Raw genomic sequence first — 20,336 nt, 5'->3', positions numbered from 1 at the left:
ACAGGTTGTCCAACCGGATGGCCATGTCCACCAGCTGGTCGAAGGTTAATGTGGCATCCCGGCAGGCTAGCTCCCTTCGGACGTCCTCTCGCAGGCTGCATCGGAATCTGTCGATCAGGGCCCGCTCGTTCCACCCGGACCCAGCCGCTAGGGTCCGAAACTCCAGTGCGAAGTCCAGCGCGGTCCTCTTCCCTTGCCTCAGTTGGACCAGACGCTCGCCCGCCTCTCTTCCTTTGGGCGGGTGGTCGAAGACTGCACGGAAGAGGCGAGCGAACTCCGCGTAGGTGTCCAACACCGATCCTCATTCTCTCCAGACCGCGTTGGCCCACTCCAGGGCTTTCCCTTAGAGGCAGGAGACGAGGGCGGACACCTTCTCCCGCTCCGATGGAGCCGGGCTGATATTCACGAAGTAGAGGTCCAGCTGCAGGAAGAATCCCTGGCAGCGGGCAGCCGTCCCGTCAAACTCCCTCGGTCGGGATAGATTAATCCCTTGGGGTGCTGGAGTGTGGGTGGCCGGATCCGGTCGCTCAGCTGATCCCGTCGGGTCGGGTCCTCTCCTCTCCAGGCGTTGGACGACCTGGAGAACCCGATCGATCGCTTCTCCCAAGCTGGCTAGCATCCTAGAATGCTTGTGGACCCGTGCCACGACTCCAGGCATGGTCTCTTCTCCTGCTGACTCCATGGCGGGTGTGTGATTCTGTGGCGCGTGATTTGGACGTAAATCACAAAATAAAGGTTTATTCCGTAAATATGTTGATACAAAGTACAAGGAGCTCCACCAAGCTCATATAACCTCCACAATAAACAATCACACACAAAGACAAGGGGGCAGAGGGAACACTTATTAAGGTATTGATGAGGGGAATTGAAACCAGGTGTGTGTAATAATCAAGACAAAACAAATGGAATGATGAGATGAGGAGCGGCAGTGGCTAGAAGGCCGGTGACGACAAACGCCGAAGCCTGCCTGAACAAGGAGAGGAGGCAGCTTCGGAGGAAGTCGTGACAACTGTATATGGTTGAGAATTGATTATGCTCAGAAAATGGACCTGCCATGTTTAAACCATGTTTAAGTATTGATTGATATGTTTTAGAATAAACAGAGCAGAGCCAGATGATGGCTCTGTTATTTTTTACATGACAGGGCTTGGTCCCACCACTATTGTTTCCAAACTGAATACATAGAAGGAGGAGAAGTCAGATTTCACCACTATCATAAACTAAGAAAGTGGGCGGAGCGGTCAAAAGGTGAAGACGTGGAAACAATGGTGGAGGAACTAAACAGGGAGGGATTAAGCTAAAAAGTATGTAAAATGTGTAGGAATAGAACTGTATATAAACTGAGGGCTGAGTGTTGGGAAGTTAGTTGCTCTGCAGACCAGCTTGGCTCTATTGCTTGTGTAATAAAGTCTATCTTAATTCTCCAAAAACTCTGGAAGTACTTAGATTTTTTAAGAAGTATAAGGACAATTTTCTACAACTGCAGCTGCAGTTTTAAAACAGCCTATCACTTGAATATCGTTGCTTTAAATCAGTGCACGTGCAAGCACTCTCTTGCAGTCTTTCTCTCTCTCCAATCAACTCCATTCAAATTGCATCCAAAATAGATAATCCTGTTCAAGATTGATATATAGCCCTATATATAGATGTCCTAGCCTACCTCTTTCAGGTAATGAATTCAATGCAGTATTAGCCTTATATTTAGCTAATTAATGATGGGTTATGCATAATAAGCTTCTAACTTATAGCCTCTCTCTTGCGCAATACGCAAGCACCGGTGCTCAGCTGGCCTCTCCTTAAAAAATGCTCCTTAGCTCTTGGAGTCCCATGCAGGAAAAGCTAGACTAGAACAGCTTGCTGGACTGTGTTTTTTTTTGTTGCATTTCTTATTTTTTGCTGAATGTTAAATAAAGCAGCCAATAGAACTCACGACAACGGTAGGCTATAGCAGTTATTTATTCAGACCCATAACCATTAAATCAATCTTCGGGAAGATTCTAGACCTATATTATTCAAGGATGACATTTGAATGATGAAGATAAGGACAACGAAACTTATTTCATTTAACTGTTGAAAGCGAAGAAGGAATGAAGCAACATTAGAGAGAGAAAGAGGAAGTAGGTTAATAACATAAGGGAAAATATTATGAAAGGTATATAAACTCAGCAAAAAAAGAAACGTCCTCTCACTGTCAACTGTGTTTATTTTCAGCAAACTTAACATGTGTAAATATTTGTATGAACATAACAAGATTCAACAACTGAGACATAAACGGAACAAGTTCCACAGACATGTGACTAACAGAAATTGAATAATGTGTCCCGGAACAAAGGGGGGGGGGTCAAAATCAAAAGTAACAGTCAGTATCTGGTGTGGCCACTAGCTGCATTAAGTACTGCAGTGCATCTCCTCCTCATGGACTGCACCAGATTTTCCAGTTCTTGCTGTGAGATGTTACCCCACTCTTCCACCATGGCACCTGCAAGTTCCCGGAGATTTCTGGGGGGAATGGCCCTAGCCCTCACCCTCCGATCCAACAGGTCCCAGACGTGCTCAATGGGATTGAGATCCGGGCTCTTCGCTGGCCATGGCAGAACACTGACATTCCTATCTTGCAGGAAATCACGCACAGAACTAGCAGTATGGCTGGTGGCATTGTCATGCTGGAGGGTCATGTCAGGATTAGCCTGCAGGAAGGGTACCACATGAGGGAGGAGGATGTCTTCCCTGTAACGCACAGCGTTGAGATTGCCTGCAATGACAACAAGCTCAGTCCGATGATGTTGTGACACACCACCCCAGACCATGACGGACCGTCCACCTCCAAATCGATCCCGCTCCAGAGTACAGGCCTCGGTGTAACGCACATTCCTTCGACGATAAACGCGAATCCGACCATCACCCCTGGTGAGACAAAACCGCGACTCGTCAGTGAAGAGCACTTTTTGCCAGTCCTGTCTGGTCCAGCGACGGTGGGTTTGTGCCCATAGGCGACGTTGTTGCTGGTGATGTCTGGTGAGGACCTGCCTTACAACAGGCCTAAAAGCCCTCAGTCCAGCCTCTCTAAGCCTATTGCGGACAGTCTGAGCACTGATGGAGGGATTGTTCGTTCCTGGTGTAACTCTGGCAGTTGTTGTTGCCATCCTGTACCTGTCCCGCAGGTGTGATGTTCAGATGTACCGATCCTGTGCAGGTGTTGTTACACGTGGTCTGCCACTGCGAGGACGATCAGCTGTCCGTCCTGTCTCCCTGTAGCACTGTCTTAGGCGTCTCATAGTACGGACATTGCAATTTATTGCCCTGGCCACATCTGCAGTCCTCATGCCTCCTTGCAGCATGCCTAAGGCACATTCACGCAGATGAGCAGGGACCCTGGGCATCTTTCTTTTGGTGTTTTTCAGCGTCAGTAGAAAGGCCTCTTTAGTGTCCTAAGTTTTCATAACTGTGACCTTAATTGCCTACCGTCTGTAAGCTGTTAGTGTCTTAATGACCGTGCCACAGGTGCATGTTCATTAATTGTTTATGGTTCACACTCAAAAAGATTAGCCTACTGGAGCTAGTTTAATTTATTTACCCAAGAGAGCATATACAGTTGAAGTCGGAAGTTTACATACACCTTAGCCAAATACATTTAAACTCAGTTTTTCACAATTCCTGACATTTAATCCTAGTAAAAATTCCCTGTCTTAGGTCAGTCAGGATCACCACTTTATTTTAAGAATGTGAAATGTCAGAATAACAGTAGAGAGAATGATTTATTTCAGCTTTTATTTCTGTTATGATGAGTTTCTCGGGTATCAAATAATCAAGGATGCAAGGATATACTCAGACACTTTGTAGACAGTTAATGCAAATGTTTAATGATAGATACCAGGTTCGTTACAACAATGACCAGAGCTTTCCCCTTGGTGTTACGAACTATCTAACAAAGAAGACACTCTACCTTATATACCTTCTGTTACCCTCTTCTTGGCATACATCTGGTAAGTCTCCATGGGCACTCCCTGTCTTTGATGTTCATCACCCTTACCCCAAGTCAGTATCCTGTCCATCAATCATGCTATCCTAAACATCAGTAATCTCCTTTGACATAATGGAATGTAGACTTTCTGTCTCCTAACCTCTTATCTAGTAACTCTAACCTGTTCCCCACGATACTATGACATGACATCATTACACCATAAAAAACATCATATTAATTTCTTTCATCACATTCCCAGTGGGTCAGAAGTTTACATACACTCAATTAGTATTTGGTAGCATTGCCTTTATATTATTTAACTTGGGTCAAACGTTTCGGGTAGCCTTCCACATGCTTCCCACAATAAGTTGGATGAATTTTGGCCCATTCCTCCTGACAGAGCTAGTGTAACTGAGTCAGGTTTGTAGGCCTCCTTGCTCGCACACGCTTTTTCAGTTCTGCCCACACATTTTCTATAGGATTGAGGTCAGGGCTTTGTGATGGCCACTCCAATACCTTGACTTTGTTGTCCTTAAGCCATTTTGCCACAACTTTGGAAGTATGCTTGGGGTCATTGTCCATTTGGAAGACCCATTTGCGACCAAGCTTTAACTTCCTGACTGATGTCTTGAGATGTTGCTTCAATATATCTACATAATTTTCCTTCCTCATGATGCCATCTATTTTCTGAAGTGCACCAGTCCCTCCTGTAGCAAAGCACCCCCACAGCATGATGCTGCCACCCCCGGGCTTCACGGTTGGGATGGTGGCTTGCAAGAACCCCCTTTTTCCTCCAAACATAACGATGGTCATAATGGCCAAACAGTTCTATTTTTGTTTCATCAGACCAGAGGACATTTCTCCAAAAAGTACGATTTTTGTCCCCATGTGCAGTTGCAAACCGTAGTCTGGCTTTTATATGGCGGTTTTGGAGCAGTGGCTTCTTCCTTGCTGTTATGATGAGTTTCTCAGGTATCAAAGAATCAAGGAAGCAAGGATATACTTAGACATTCTGTGGAGATTTCATACCAAGTATTTATTGAATCACGAGCTCGTGGGTTCATCTAACAAACGGACATGGCTTTGCCCTTCGTCAGTTGAACTACCTAACAAAGAAGACACTCTACCTTATATAGCCTTTATTACCCTTCTGCTGGCATACATCTGGCAAGTCTCCATGGGCACTCCCTGTCTTTGATGTTCATCACTTTTTACCCCAAGTCAGTATCCTAAACATCACTCATGCTATCCTAAACATCACTAATCTACCTTGACATAATGGAATGTAGACTTCATGGCCCCAAACCACTCATCTCTTAACTCTTCCTCTGTCCTCACAACACTATGGCATGACATCATTATACCATAAAAACATCATATCAATCCACTCTTTTTTTTCTTTCTTTTGTGGTAAGTGACATGACTTAACCCCAACAATTCACATATAACTCTGAGTAAAAGATAAACACATAATTAACTACTATATATTCATGCTAATAATCTATGTAGTCAAAACCTTATTAAACACCAACATTGTTTATTAAATCATAATAAAAATGAAATTAAAAAGACAACCTTTGATAATACCTCAATTTACTTCTATCCCGTAAAGTAATCCATGATTTACTATAATTAACTATCAACAGGTATCCCTCATTCAGGATAGCTCCCTCTCTCTAGTTATTTTATTATATAGCCCAAATAATATATATTAAAATCAAATTATAAACCACTTCACAATAGTCCGTTTTAATAAATTACCCTCAACTCAGTAAAATGACCTATCTTAAATTTCTCAGCCCTTGTTTCTAGGATTACTAGTGTGGATGATCAGATCACACCAGCAAGTCAGAACAGAGTTCAGAGGTCATTGAAATCATTTAACGAATTGTTCCATCAAATAGTATACTAATCACTACCAACATTCAAAACATCTAATACATGTTATGAACCCCAAGTGTACATAAAATCCTCATGACATTTACTCTCATAAGAAATCATGTATACCCAAAACTCAGTCAAAAATAAAAAAAACTTCATAAAATTCACTGTGTGTGCTCCTTTAAGACTTATCACCATTGACCTGTTGAAAACCCCCTTACATAAAAATAACAACCTTTTATAACATCATCCTAGGTGTGTTGTGTGTTTATTTGAAAGACCCATTTGGAAAACAAATAAAACAAACAAGGCCTTATTTAATTTGGTAGCTCCCTATTACAACCTAAAAATAAGACTACTTAATTTTACTAACTAGTTCCACCCTAGCCCTGGGCAATATTCCAATGAGATAAAGAAATCCCCTTTCTCCTGGAATAGAAAGTATACAGTGGGGGAAAAAAAGTATTTAGTCAGCCACCAATTGTGCAAGTTCTCCCACTTAAAAAGATGAGAGAGGCCTGTAATTTTCATCATAGGTACACGTCAACTATGACAGACAAATTGAGAAAAGAAAATCCAGAAAATCACATTGTAGGATTTTTAATGAATTTATTTGCAAATTATGGTGGGAAATAAGTATTTGGTCACCTACAAACAAGCAAGATTTCTGGCTCTCACAGACCTGTAACTTCTTCTTTAAGAGGCTCCTCTGTCCTCCACTCGTTACCTGTATTAATGGCACCTGTTTGAACTTGTTATCAGTATACAGTGGGGAAAAAAAAGTATTTAGTCAGCCACCAATTGTGCAAGTTCTCCCACTTAAAAAGATGAGAGAGGCCTGTTATTTTCATCATAGGTACACGTCAACTATGACAGACAAATTGAGGGGAAAAAAATCCAGAAAATCACATTGTAGGATTTTTAATGAATTTATTTGCAAATTAAGGTGGAAAATAAGTATTTGGTCACCTACAAACAAGCAAGATTTCTGGCTCTCACAGACCTGTAACTTCTTCTTTAAGGGGCTACTCTGTCCTCCACTCGTTACCTGTATTAATTGCACCTGTTTGAACTTGTTATCAGTATAAAAGACACCTGTCCACAACCTCAAACAGTCACACTCCAAACTCCACAATGGCCAAGACCAAAGAGCTGTCAAAGGACACCAGAAACAAAATTGTAGACCTTCACCAGGCTGGGAAGACTGAATCTGCAATAGGTAAGCAGCTTGGTTTGAAGAAATCAACTGTGGGAGCAATTATTAGGAAATGGAAGACATACAAGACCACTGATAATCTCCCTCGATCTGGGGCTCCACGCAAGATCTCACCCCGTGGGGTCAAAATGATCACAAGAACAGTGAGCAAAAATCCCAGAACCACACGGGGGGACCTAGCGAATGACCTGCAGAGAGCTGGGACCAAAGTAACAAAGCCTACCATCAGTAACACACTACGCCGCCAGGGACTCAAATCCTGCAGTGCCAGACGTGTCCCCCTGCTTAAGCCAGTACATGTCCAGGCCCGTCTGAAGTTTGCTAGTGTGCATTTGGATGATCCAGAAGAGGATTGGGAGAATGTCATATGGTCAGATGAAACCAAAATATAACTTTTTGGTAAAAACTCAACCTCGTCGTGTTTGGAGGACAAAGAATGCTGAGTTGCATCCAAAGAACACCATACCTACTGTGAAGCATGGGGGTGGAAACATCATGCTTTGGGGCTGTTTTTCTGCAAAGGGACCAGGACGACTGATCCGTGTAAAGGAAAGAATGAATGGGGCCATGTATCGTGAGATTTTGAGTGAAAACCTCCTTCCATCAGCAAGGGCATTGAAGATGAAACGTGGCTGGGTCTTTCAGCATGACAATGATCCCAAAAACACCGCCCGGCAACGAAGGAGTGGCTTCGTAAGAAGCATTTCAAGGTCCTGGAGTGGCCTAGCCAGTCTCCAGATCTCAACCCCATAGAAAATCTTTGGAGGGAGTTGAAAGTCCGTGTTGCCCAGCGACAGCCCCAAAACATCACTGCTCTGGAGGAGATCTGCATGGAGGAATCAATGTGTGAAAACCTTGTGAAGACTTACAGAAAACGTTTGACCTGTGTCATTGCCAACAAAGGGTATATAACAAAGTATTGAGAAACTTTTGTTATTGACCAAATACTTATTTTCCACCATAATTTGCAAATAAATTCATAAAAAATCCTACAATGTGATTTTCTAGATTTTTTTTCTTCTCATTTTGTCTGTCATAGTTGACGTGTACATATTATGAAAATTACAGGCCTCTCTCATCTTTTTAAGTGGGAGAACTTGCACAATTGGTGGCTGACTAAATACTTTTTTTCCCCACTGTACATGTCGTTAACATATAATCAACAATCCAAATAAATAAATTACACACAAAACATGATACATATATCCACAGTCCTATCTCATCAATAACCATTTGTATCAATCTCACTCCTCATAACTACTCCATAAAAAGACTATATAAAACCTTTCACAAAATTAAAACCACTCAAAATTCCTCTGAGTTTACAATGATTATGTTGAATTGATTACCCTTCAGATCATATCCTCTTTAAATCTCACCATCATTATTGAACCCCTACATCTGCTCCTTGTGATCCCATATCAAATAAAGCATTATCGTTTACAGTATCAACAACCTAGGAAATATCAGTTACCCCCTTTTTATTACATTTACATTTACATTTACGTCATTTAGCAGACGCTCTTATCCAGAGCGACTTACAAATTGGTGCATTCACCTTATAGCCAGTGGGATAACCACTTTACAATGTTTTTTTTTTTTTTTTTTTTTTTGGGGGGTGGGGTGGGGTGGGGTAAGGGGGGGGTAGAAGGATTACTTTATCCTATCCCAGGTATTCCTTAAAGAGGTGGTGAGTGACTCCGCTGTCCTGGCGTCGTGAGGGAGATTGTTCCACCATTGGGGTGCCAGAGCAGCGAACAGTTTTGACTGGGCTGAGCGGGAACTGTGCTTCCGCAGAGGTAGGTGGGGTAATGGGGGATAGGAGGATTACTTTATCCTATCCCAGGTATTCCATAAAGAGGTGGGGTTTCAAGTGTCTCCGGAAGGTGGTGAGTGACTCCTTTGTCCTGGCGTCGTGAGGGAGCTTGTTCCACCATTGGGGTGCCAGAGCAGCGAACAGTTTTGACTGGGCTGAGCGGGAACTGTGCTTCCGCAGAGGTAGGGGGGCCAGCAGGCCAGAGGTGGATGAACGCAATGCCCTCATTTGGGTGTAGGGACTGATGAGAGCCTGAAGGTACGGAGGTGCCATTCCCCTCACAGCTCCGTAGGCAAGCACCGTGGTCTTGTAGCAGATGCGAGCTTCAACTGGAAGCCAGTGGAGTGTGCAGAGGAGCGGGGTGACGTGAGAGAACTTGGGAAGGTTGAACACCAGACGGGCTGCGGCATTCTGGATGAGTTATAGGGGTTTAATGGCACAGGCAGGGAGCCCAGCCAACAGCGAGTTGCAGTAATCCAGACGGGAGATGACAAGTGCCTGGATTAGGACCTGTGCCGCTTCCTGTGTAAGGCAGGGTCGTACTCTCCGAATGTTGTAGAGCATGAACCTACAGGATCGAGTCAGCGCCTGGATGTTAGCGGAGAACGACAGGGTGTTGTCCAGGGTCACGCCAAGGCTCTTTGCACTCTGGGAGGAGGACACAACGGAGTTGTCAACCGTGATGGCGAGATCATGGAACGGGCAGTACTTCCCCGGGAGGAAGAGCAGCTCCGTCTTGCCGAGGCTCAGCTTGAGGTGGTGATCCGTCATCCACACTGATATGTCTGCCAGACATGCAGAGATGTGATTCGCCACCTGGTTATCAGAAGGGGGAAAGGAGAAGATTACTTGTGTGTCGTCTGCGTAGCAATGATAGGAGAGGCCATGTGAGGATATGACAGAGCCAAGGGACTTGGTGTATAGCGAGAATAGGAGAGGGCCTAGAACTGAGCCCTGGGGGACACCAGTGGTGAGAGCACGTGGTGCGGAGACAGATTCTCGCCACGACACTTGGTAGGAGCGACCGGTCAGGTAGGACGCAATCCAAGAGTGAGCCGCGCCGGAGATGCCCAACTCGGAGAGGGTGGAGAGGAGGATCTGATGGTTCACAGTATCAAAGGCAGCAGACAGGTCTAGAAGGACAAGAGCAGAGGAGAGAGAGTTAGCTTTAGCAGTGCGGAGAGCCTCCGTGACACAGAGAAGAGCAGTCTCAGTTGAATGACCAGTCTTGAAACCTGACTGGTTTGGATCAAGAAGGTCATTCTGAGAGAGATACCAAGAGAGTTGGCTAAAGACGGCACGCTCAAGAGTTTTGGAGAGAAAAGAAAGAAGGGATACTGGTCTGTAGTTGTTGACATCGGAGGGATCGAGTGTAGGTTTTTTGAGAAGGGGTGCAACTCTCGCTCTCTTGAAGACGGAAGGGACATAGCCAGCGGTCAAGGATGAGTTGATGAGCGAGGTGAGGTAAGGGAGAAGGTCACCGGAGATGGTCTGGAGAAGAGAGGAGGGGATAGGGTCAAGCAGGCAGGTTGTTGGGTGGCCGGCCGTCACAAGTCGCAAGATTTCATCTGGAGAGAGAGGGGAGAAATAAGTCAAAGCATAGGGTAGGGAAGTGTGAGCAGGACCAGCAGTGTCATTTGACTTAACAAACGAGGATCGGATGTCGTCAACCTTATTTTCAAAATGGTTGACGAAGTCATCCACAGAGAGGGAGGAGGGGGGAGGGGGAGGGGGGGGGGGGGGGGAGGAGGATTCAGCAGGGAGGAGAAGGTGGCAAAGAGCTTCCTAGGGTTAGAGGCAGATGCTTGGAATTTAGAGTGGTAGAAAGTGGCTTTAGCAGCAGAAACAGAGGAAGAAAATGTAGAGAGGAGGGAGTGAAAAGATGCCAGGTCCGCAGGGAGTCTAGTTTTCCTCCATTTCCACTCGGCTGCCCGAAGCCCTGTTCTGTGAGCTCGCAATGAGTTGTCAAGCCACGGAGCAGGAGGGGAGGACCGAGCCGGCCGGGAGGATAGGGGACATAGAGAGTCAAAGGATGCAGAAAGGGAGGAGAGGAGGGTTGAGGAGGCAGAATCAGGAGATTGGAGGGAGAAGGTTTGAGCAGAGGGAAGAGAATAGGATGGAAGAGGAGAGAGTAGCAGGAGAGAGAGAGAGCCAAGGTTGCGACGGCGCATTACCATCTGAGTAGGGGCAGAGTGAGTAGTGTTGGAGGAGAGCGAGAGAGAAAAGGATACAAAGTAGTGGTCGGAGACATGGAGGGGAGTTGCAGTGAGATTAGTAGAAGAACAGCATCTAGTAAAGATGAGGTCAAGCGTATGAGTAGGGGGGGACGGTGAGAGGGTGAAGTCAAAAGAGGAGAGGAGTGGAAAGAAGGAGGCAGAGAGAAATGAGTCAAAGGTAGACGTAGGGAGGTTAAAGTCACCCAGAACTGTGAGGGGTGAGCCATCCTCAGGAAAGGAACTTATCAAGGCGTCAAGCTCATTGATGAACTCTCCAAGGGAACCTGGAGGGCGATAAATGACAAGGATGTTATGCTTGAATGGGCTAGTGACTGTGACAGCATGGAATTCAAATGAGGAGATAGACAGATAGGTCAGGGGAAAAAGAGAGAATGTCCACTTGGGAGAGATGAGGATTCCTGTGCCACCACCCCGCTGACCAGATGCTCTCGGGGTATGCGAGAACACATGGTCAGACGAGGAGAGAGCAGTAGGAGTAGCAGTGTTTTCAGTGGTAATCCATGTTTCCGTCAGCGCCAAGATGTCGAGGGACTGGAGGGTAGCATAGGCTGAGATGAACTCTGCCTGTTTGGCCGCAGACCGGCAGTTCCAGAAGCTGCAGGAGACCTGGAACTCCACGTGGGTCGTGCGTGCAGGGACCACCAGGTTAGAGAGGCAGCAGCCACGCTTTGTGAGGTGTTTGTATAGCCTGTGCGGAGAGGAGAGAACAGGGATAGACAGAGGCATAGATGACAGGCTACAGAAAATGGCTACAATAATGCAAAGGAGATCGGAATGAAATGAACTAAACATCTGGGAAAGCGAGAGAGCGGGGCCTCCCTCACTTTCGTTTCACTTAAACACCCAAATATAACTCTCCCAACTTCCACCTCAGAAACTATAATTGATGTAAACTACAGTGGTTCAATGTTTTCTAGGAATAGACTAACTTAGTTTATTCAGCTAGCTAACTTGGTACAGTATTCTTCCGTGAAAAACCGTCCAGGGCACCGAATCCTATGACGCCACAGCCAACTAGCATGCCAGCCTCCAACAACAGGGTTAAGCACCAATACTCGGCCACAACAAACCACCAGTGTGTCAACACGCCAAGCAGATCATACGTGTCCGTGTCTAACATTGTGGGTTAGTCCCGACAGCTTGAGCGAGTCCGTCGTCAACTTATTCAGCCAGTTAGTTAGCTAGAATAGTTAGCATACTAGCTAGCCATTGCTTTCTGGCAACGAAAAAAAAAACTCCACCCACGGCACGAACACACAGAGAGAGCCAAGCTAACGTTAACAAGTCACCCATGTCCCGAATTCCCTTGAACGACTCTGGCTACCAGTATGTAAAAAACAAAACACAAATGTAGGTTTTAACTTACCCTTAGCAGCTACTGTTAGCTATCCAAGTGCAAAGCTAGCCACTGGATTGACTCAGCCAGTTCGCGTCTGTTCGCTAGGTCGTTCCAGCTATTGTTTAGTTAGCTATCCAGGTAGCAACAAGCTAGCTACATTTTGAGCACAGTAGCTACTTACTACCTAACGTTAATGCTTCAGACAATGAGGTTAGAAAAACAGCTGAATGGTAGGCATTATTGTATGTAATTATTGTAGGCAGCTAGCTGGAGTAATTACAGGCACTCTCAAGCGTGAAACAACTATCTACAGTTGCTAATAGTTACCAGTAGCTACCCGCTAGCTAGTCCAGGTAGTGGGTTAGCTAGCCTCGTGCTTCACCGGGCTCAGCCGAATACAATACCTACAATAATTACATACAATAACCCACGATAACTACCTACAATGCCTAACTACAATCTAACTACATAGTTTAAGCTTTACTCGACACCATATAAGCCACATAAGCCAAGCTTACCTCCCGCCAGAGAGAGACACAACCTCACCTCCACGCCATAAAAGGACGTTGAGAACTTATTGTTCCTAACTTCCCTCTAAATGTCAAATTCCATACATTATCCAATACAATCACGTACTCCTCTTAAGTAAGACTAGATATCTTATCCCCAGCATCGATTAAAAATTGTTTGATACGTTGTGTCCTACTTTACCCCTAACATAATATTATAGGAGACTTCCATCAATCCTGGAAAAATAACTCCCACTTAGAAGACACTAGATAATAACATGTTTTATTAAGTTAACTACACCTTCTACTATAAACCTATAACCCCTTTCTAGTAATTTAATCATCGCAAACTGTTGCATTGATGTTATTAAAATATAAACCTACTGTTTCATAATCCAAAACCCACAAAAAGATGTCTACTTAATCCATCAGGCCAACAGCAACAACTATCGTTCAACGTACTATAAACAGATTATCGTTATCTGAAGTAATGAACCGTCTGCATAACTCACTGTTGTTTAAAAAAACGAGATAATGTAATAATAATAATTACCAATGATCAAATAATGCTCCATATTCAACTATCTAGACATGTGCTCCACATTACCCTCTGCGTCCTGTACATCTCAATATAACCCAACTAGCACCACTTTCTTTTTCATCCTGTCTTACAAAATCATGTCATTAGTAAATTCCATCCACAAATCACTACTACTTATAAACATATTTTCATTCACCTAACTAGAAAGCATTATTTTAATACCACTCTACTCAAACCATCCAATTCAACATTTCTCATCTCCCAATGAACTTCCTTACTTTGTAAACCCTCTACAATATCTATCATACTCTATCGTTAACTTTCCACATAACGGTACCTCAACAGATGAGAAATTATTTTAAATTTATAGTCAAAACCAATAAAACATCCAATTCAAACCTATGCAACTTTAATTACTATGTTATCCTATCCGACATTGATTGGTAGGACAACATCTTTCCTATAATGTTATCAATGAAACCAGTAATTCACGTCAATAGCATCAATGTAAAATATTTGCTTTCTGTCCCTTACTGGGCTCGAACCAGGGACCCTCTACACATATCGACAACATTCACCATCGACCCACCATACAAAATCAGCGATTTTTGCAAAGCAACTACTTCCAGTTCATAGAGCAAGTGACGTCGTCTAATGAAAACCTAGCCCTAGCTCTCACCGCTAACTAGCTATCCATTTCCTGCCGATAATATTCAACCCCCAATGACTTCTTACAAAATACGTGATCCTTGTACACCTAACGTAACCCATAATGTCCCTTACAGCGCTCTCACGTTTCAGCAAGCCCCAATGGTTAACACCCGCAGACAAAAATGGAAATTCCTCCATTTTTACTTGCAGACCTAATAAAACACCCTTCCAAACAGCGTTCTGCATTTATCTCTATCATAGGGTTTAAACGAACTTAACAACATTAACCATCCTAAATTGCCGTAGTAACGTCATGTTTGGTTCAGTTTATCTATTACCATATAAGACATTCACTTCTCCATGCGTCGTAAACTATATCCTGTTTCTCTTGTAATCAACTAAAATCATAGCCACGCAATGTAACCATCACTCCGCCATTATCAGAATGAATGAGATCTAGTCAACTATCCTTCCTAAGTAGGCTACAAGTAACACCAAACACTTGCTGTAGTTTACCATCATATATTGAAATCATCCATTTATCACGGTCCAATTTATTTATAGACATATTCCACCATTCTCACTCGTTTAATCTAGCAAAACCTTATTCAAAGCCCAAAAAAATTACTATCACGCACTCTTCTCTCCATCCCCGTTAAAATGTTTACATTTTAGTAAGTTAGCTGACGCTCCTATCCCTAGCGACCCACAATTAGTGAACTCATACATTTTTTATAGTTATACTAGCCCCCCTTGGCAATCGAACACACAACCCTGGCGTTGCAAGCACCATTATTATTCAAATTATTATTTTATGAAATCTCTAATAATCATCTACCCATACGTAAAATGTATCATATTTCCACATTTGTCACAAACTCCATATAGACCGTTAGAAACTTCTAGATAATCACATCAAAGAATACTTCAGTTAGTTTAACAATCCTCATTCAACCCAAATCAGCCTCTCCTTCATTCTCTCAGCGGAACCAAAAAACATACTGTAATTTCCAAGGACACTGCCATGCCTGTCCCAGAAAACACAGACTCTTCCAATACTTTCTAAAATAACATCAAGCTCTATTTACCCCTTTTAACTACTCTCCTGAGGATATTCATTATCATCCATGCAATGTTAGTAACATTCAATGTTAGTAATTTAAATACTTGCATCAAATCCACTTCTGATAATGTATTAACATTTATTTCGCCTTTTAATGTCATTTTGGTGCTATGATTCAATATGTTACATGTCATTGGCTCCATCTCCTGGTCGTTTTGAGTATTACAAAGGCATTTATTCTCCCTTCTGTTTATGACGATTTACCACATCAAAGGTCCGTAACCTATTCCTCTCTTTACCTATTTACTCCTATGATGATACAACACATCAGAGCTTCATCTATTTTACTCCTATGATGATACAACACATCAGAGCTTCATCTATTTTACTCCTATGATGATACAACACATCAGAGCTTCATCTATTTTACTCCTATGATGATACTACACATATGAGTCTCATAACCTAATTTACTCACATGATGATACTACACATCAGAGTCTCTCTTTACCAATTTATGCTAATTACTGTTAACACACCTTGTTTTGAATCATAGCATCATGTCATTGTGCAATTTAATATTCCTCCTTACATCCCTTTACATAATTCAATACCACTCATCGTCCCCCTTCAAAAAATATTGAATTTTAAAGTTCGTTACAGTTCAGCTTTACCACAGATAAGCAGATTTTGACATAATTCAAAAAATGAAAGTCTGCTTACCTGTTAGTTGAGCTGTGAACTGCATCCTGTTCGTTTAGACGCCAATCTGTTATGATGAGTTTCTCAGGTATCAAAGAATCAAGGAAGCAAGGATATACTTAGACATTATGTGGAGATTTCATACCAAGTATTTATTGAATCACGAGCTCGTGGGTTCATCTAACAAACGGACATGGCTTTGCCCTTCGTCAGTTGAACTACCTAACAAAGAAGACACTCTACCTTATATAGCCTTTATTACCCTTCTACTGGCATACATCTGGCAAGTCTCCATGGGCACTCCCTGTCTTTGATGTTCATCACTTTTTACCCCAAGTCACATCACTAATCTACCTTGACATAATGGAATGTAGACTTCATGGCCCCAAACCACTCATCTCTTGACTCTTCCTCTGTCCTCACAACACTATGGCATGACATCATTATACCATAAAAACATCATATCACTTGCTGAGCGGCCTTTCAGGTTATGTCGATATAGGACTCGTTTTACTGTGGATATAGATACTTTCCTCCAGCATCTTCACAAGGTCCTTTGCTGTTGTTCTGGGATTGATTTGCACTTTTCGCTCCAAAGTACGTTCATCTCTAGGAGACAGAACGCGTCTCCTTCCTGAGCGGTATGATGGCTGCGTGGTCCCATGGTGTTTATACTTGCATACTATTGTTTGTACAGATGATCGTGGTACCTTCAGGCGTTTGGAAATTGCTCCCAAGGATGAACAAGACTTGTGGAGGTCTACAATTTCTTTTCTGAGGTCTTGACCGATTTCTTTTGATTTTCCCATTATGTCAAGCAAAGAGGCACTGAATTTGAAGGTAGGCCTTGAAATACATCCACAGGTACACCTCCAATTGACTCAAATGATGTAAATTAGCCTATTAGAAGCTTCTAAAGCCATGACATCATTTTCTGGAATTTTCCAAGCTGTTTAAAGGCACTGTCAACTTAGTGTATGTAAACTTCTGACCCACTGGAATTGTGATACAGTGAATTATAAGTGAAATAATCTGTCTGTAAACAATTGTTGGAAAAATTACTTGTTCCATGCACAAAGTAGATGTCCTAACCGACTTGCCAAAACTATAGATTGTTAACAAGAAATTTGTGGAGTGGTTGAAAAAAAAGTTTTAATGACTCCAACCTAAGTGTATGTAAACTTCCGACTTCAACTGTAGCTAGCTACATCTATGGGCTTTTATGTTTTTCTGTCGTGCATAATGTGCAGTAGCCTATATCATATATGTATTGGATAACAGCCCAATCATTTGGGCTTTTTTGGGCATGGGCTCATTAAATGTCGTTAATGTAGGGCTCATAAAATGTAGGCTATTTAATATATTGCTCATCAGGCTCAGGTAGCATCAGGTTTGGATTTTCATGCTGATAAAAGCTCTAATCAAATCCAGACATATTTATATGCTTTATAATGGTTTTGAATGACACTTCCTGTTTTGGTGGGAAATACTGGTTACCCGGGAGAAAATGTATTCGTTCTCAGGATGGAACATTTGTAAAATACCGGGAAAATATTCAACCCTACATGATAGCAATGGTCCATGGTCAACACTCACAGTGGATGTATAAAATATTGCACTGTACTGTCACGGTTTCGGCCGAGGCGGCCCCTCCTCCTTGTTCGGGCAGGTTTCGGCGGTCGTCGTCTCCGGAGTACTAGCTGCCACCGCTCTATGTTTCTTGTTTGATTGGTTTTGTCTGTTTGTCACACCTGTTTTGTGTTATGTCTCAATTAGCACCCTATTTAGTTTCCTTGTTGTTAGTTAGGTGTTGTGTGTAATTGTTCCATGTCGTGTTGCTGCGCTGCATGTATTTTGGTGCGCTATTTTTGTGCTTTCCTCCTTGTTTGTGTTTTAGGAGTAGTTTACGCACTTGTTGATTGCGCCTGTTTGTCTACGCCTGTGCGCGCTTTTCTCGCCTCCGGGCTGGTTTTGGATATTTATTGTGATATCTACTAAAGTATTTTGTTGGACTTTACTTCTGCCTCCTGCGCCTGATTCCACACCACACCTACCATAGCAACTCCTGACAGAATTACACACCACATATGGAATCAGCAGGAGCACCCACCGACATCATGGAGGAGCGTCTTCGCGGTCAAGAGGATCGAATCAACCAGATCGGGCACGCCTTGGACCGCGTAATGAACACCCTCCATCGATGGGAAACCAGCGGGGTACCCACACCCCCACCTATCGCACCATCACCATCGGACAGCCCGCCCGTCCAACTACCGGAACCCAGTGGGATTCGGCTCTCGCTCCCGAGGGCGTACGACGGCACCGCTGCCGGGTGTCAGGGGTTCCTATTACAAGTGGAACTCTACCTTGCCACCATACACCCGGCGCCCTCGGGATACGAGAGCGTTTCCGCCCTCATCTCCTGTCTCACCGGCAAGGCGTTGGAGTGGGCCAACGCCGAATGGAGGGGAATAGACGCCGCCACAGTCACCTATGCGGAGTTCTCCCGCCGCTTCCGTGCTGTCTTCGACCATCCACCAGAAGGGAAGGCGGCGGGGGAGCGTCTATTCCACCTCCGACAGGGGATGAGGAGCGCTCAAGAGTTTGCACTGGAGTTCCGGACTCTAGCGGCCGATGCAGGGTGGAATGAGAGGGCCCTCATAGACCACTTTAGATGTAGCCTTCGGGAGGACGTCCGCAGAGAGTTAGCGTGCAGGGATACTACACTAACATTTGACCAGCTGGTGGACATGGCCATTCGGCTGGACACCCTGCTCGCGACCCGCGGACGTCCCAGGTGGGGGCCTCCCATTCCACCCTCCAGCGCCTCCGAGCAGAGCCCGATGGAGCTTGGAGGTGCTGGCGCTAGAGGGAAGAGAGGAAGGAACCCGAGGGGGGGCAGTCTCCTGCACCAACTGTGGCCGCGGAGGGCACACCGCGGCTAGGTGCTGGGGAGGGTCCCCTGGTGAGGGAGATGGCAGGTCACACATTGGGGAGTCCTCCCAGGTGAGTAGGCGCCCTACTTACCCAGAGCTTTCTGTCGTACACATTACATTACCTGTTTGTTTCCCACAGGTTGCACCTCGTTCCCAGCATAAGGCGCTAGTCGATTCAGGCACAGCTGGGAATTTTGTAGATCGTAAATTCTGTGTTAAGTTAGGGATTCCCCTCCTTCCAGTCGATAAACCCTTCCCTGTACATGCCTTAGATAGTCGTCCGTTAGGATCTGGGTTAATTGGGGCGGTCACGGCGCCACTTAGGATGATGACGCAGGGGGGTCATGAGGAGACGATTCAACTCTATCTGATCGACTCTCCTGCGTATCCGGTGGTACTGGGGCTTCCCTGGTTGATTACCCATGATCCTACGATTTCGTGGCGAGAGAAGGCTCTTAAAGGGTGGTCTGCTCAGTGTGAGGGGCTATGTCTGGGTGTTTCCGTAGGGGCGACCTCGGTGGAGAGCCCGAACCAGATGCCAGCACTGCACATTCCGCCTGAGTATGAGGATTTGGCACTCGTGTTTAGTAAGACCAGAGCGGCAAGGTTGCCACCTCATAGACAGGGGGATTGTGCGATAGACCTCCAGACAGGAGCTGCGCTCCCGCGGAGCCATGTGTATCCTTTGTCACAGGAGGAGAAAAGGGCAATGGAGTCTCTGAGACAGGGATACATACGGCCCTCCACTTCTCCCGCGTCCTCGAGCTTCTTTTTTGTGAAGAAAAAGGATGGAGGTTTGCGTCCGTGTATTGATTACCGCGGTCTCAATCAGGTGACTGTGAAATATAGTTATCCACTCCCGCTGATTGCGACCATGACGGAGTCATTACACGGGGCACGGTTCTTCACAAAATTGGACCTCAGGAGCGCATATAACTTGGTGCGCATTAGGGAGGGCGATGAGTGGAAGACATAATTTAGTACTACCTCCGGCCATTACGAGTATCTCGTCATGCCATATGGGTTAATGAATGCTCCATCAGTCTTCCAATCGTTTGTAGATGAGATTTTCCGGGACATGCAGGCGCAGGGAGTAGTGGTGTACATAGATGATATTCTTGTGTACAGTTCTACTCGGGCCGAGCATGTAGCCCTGGTGCGCAGGGTATAGAGGAGACTGTTGGAGCATGACCTGTATGTCAAAGCCGAGAAATGTCTGTTCTTTCAGGAGTCAGTCTCCTTTTTGGGTTACCAGTTGTCTGCGTCAGGGGTGAGAATGGAGGTGGACCGAGTGTCCGCCGTGCGTAATTGGCAAACCCCAACTACGGTTAAAGAGGTGCAGCGGTTCTTGGGATTTGCGAATTACTACCGAAGGTTTATCCGGGGTTTTGGACAGGTGGCAGCTCCCATAACGTCTCTCCTTAAGGGGGGTCCGGTGCGCTTGCAGTGGTCGGCTGAGGCGGACAGGGCCTTTGGGAGACTGA

The sequence above is a fragment of the Coregonus clupeaformis genome, chromosome 4 (assembly GCF_020615455.1).
Source record: "Coregonus clupeaformis isolate EN_2021a chromosome 4, ASM2061545v1, whole genome shotgun sequence".
NCBI classification, from domain to species: Eukaryota; Metazoa; Chordata; class Actinopteri; order Salmoniformes; family Salmonidae; genus Coregonus; species Coregonus clupeaformis.
Note: the sequence above shows the minus strand (reverse complement) of the source record.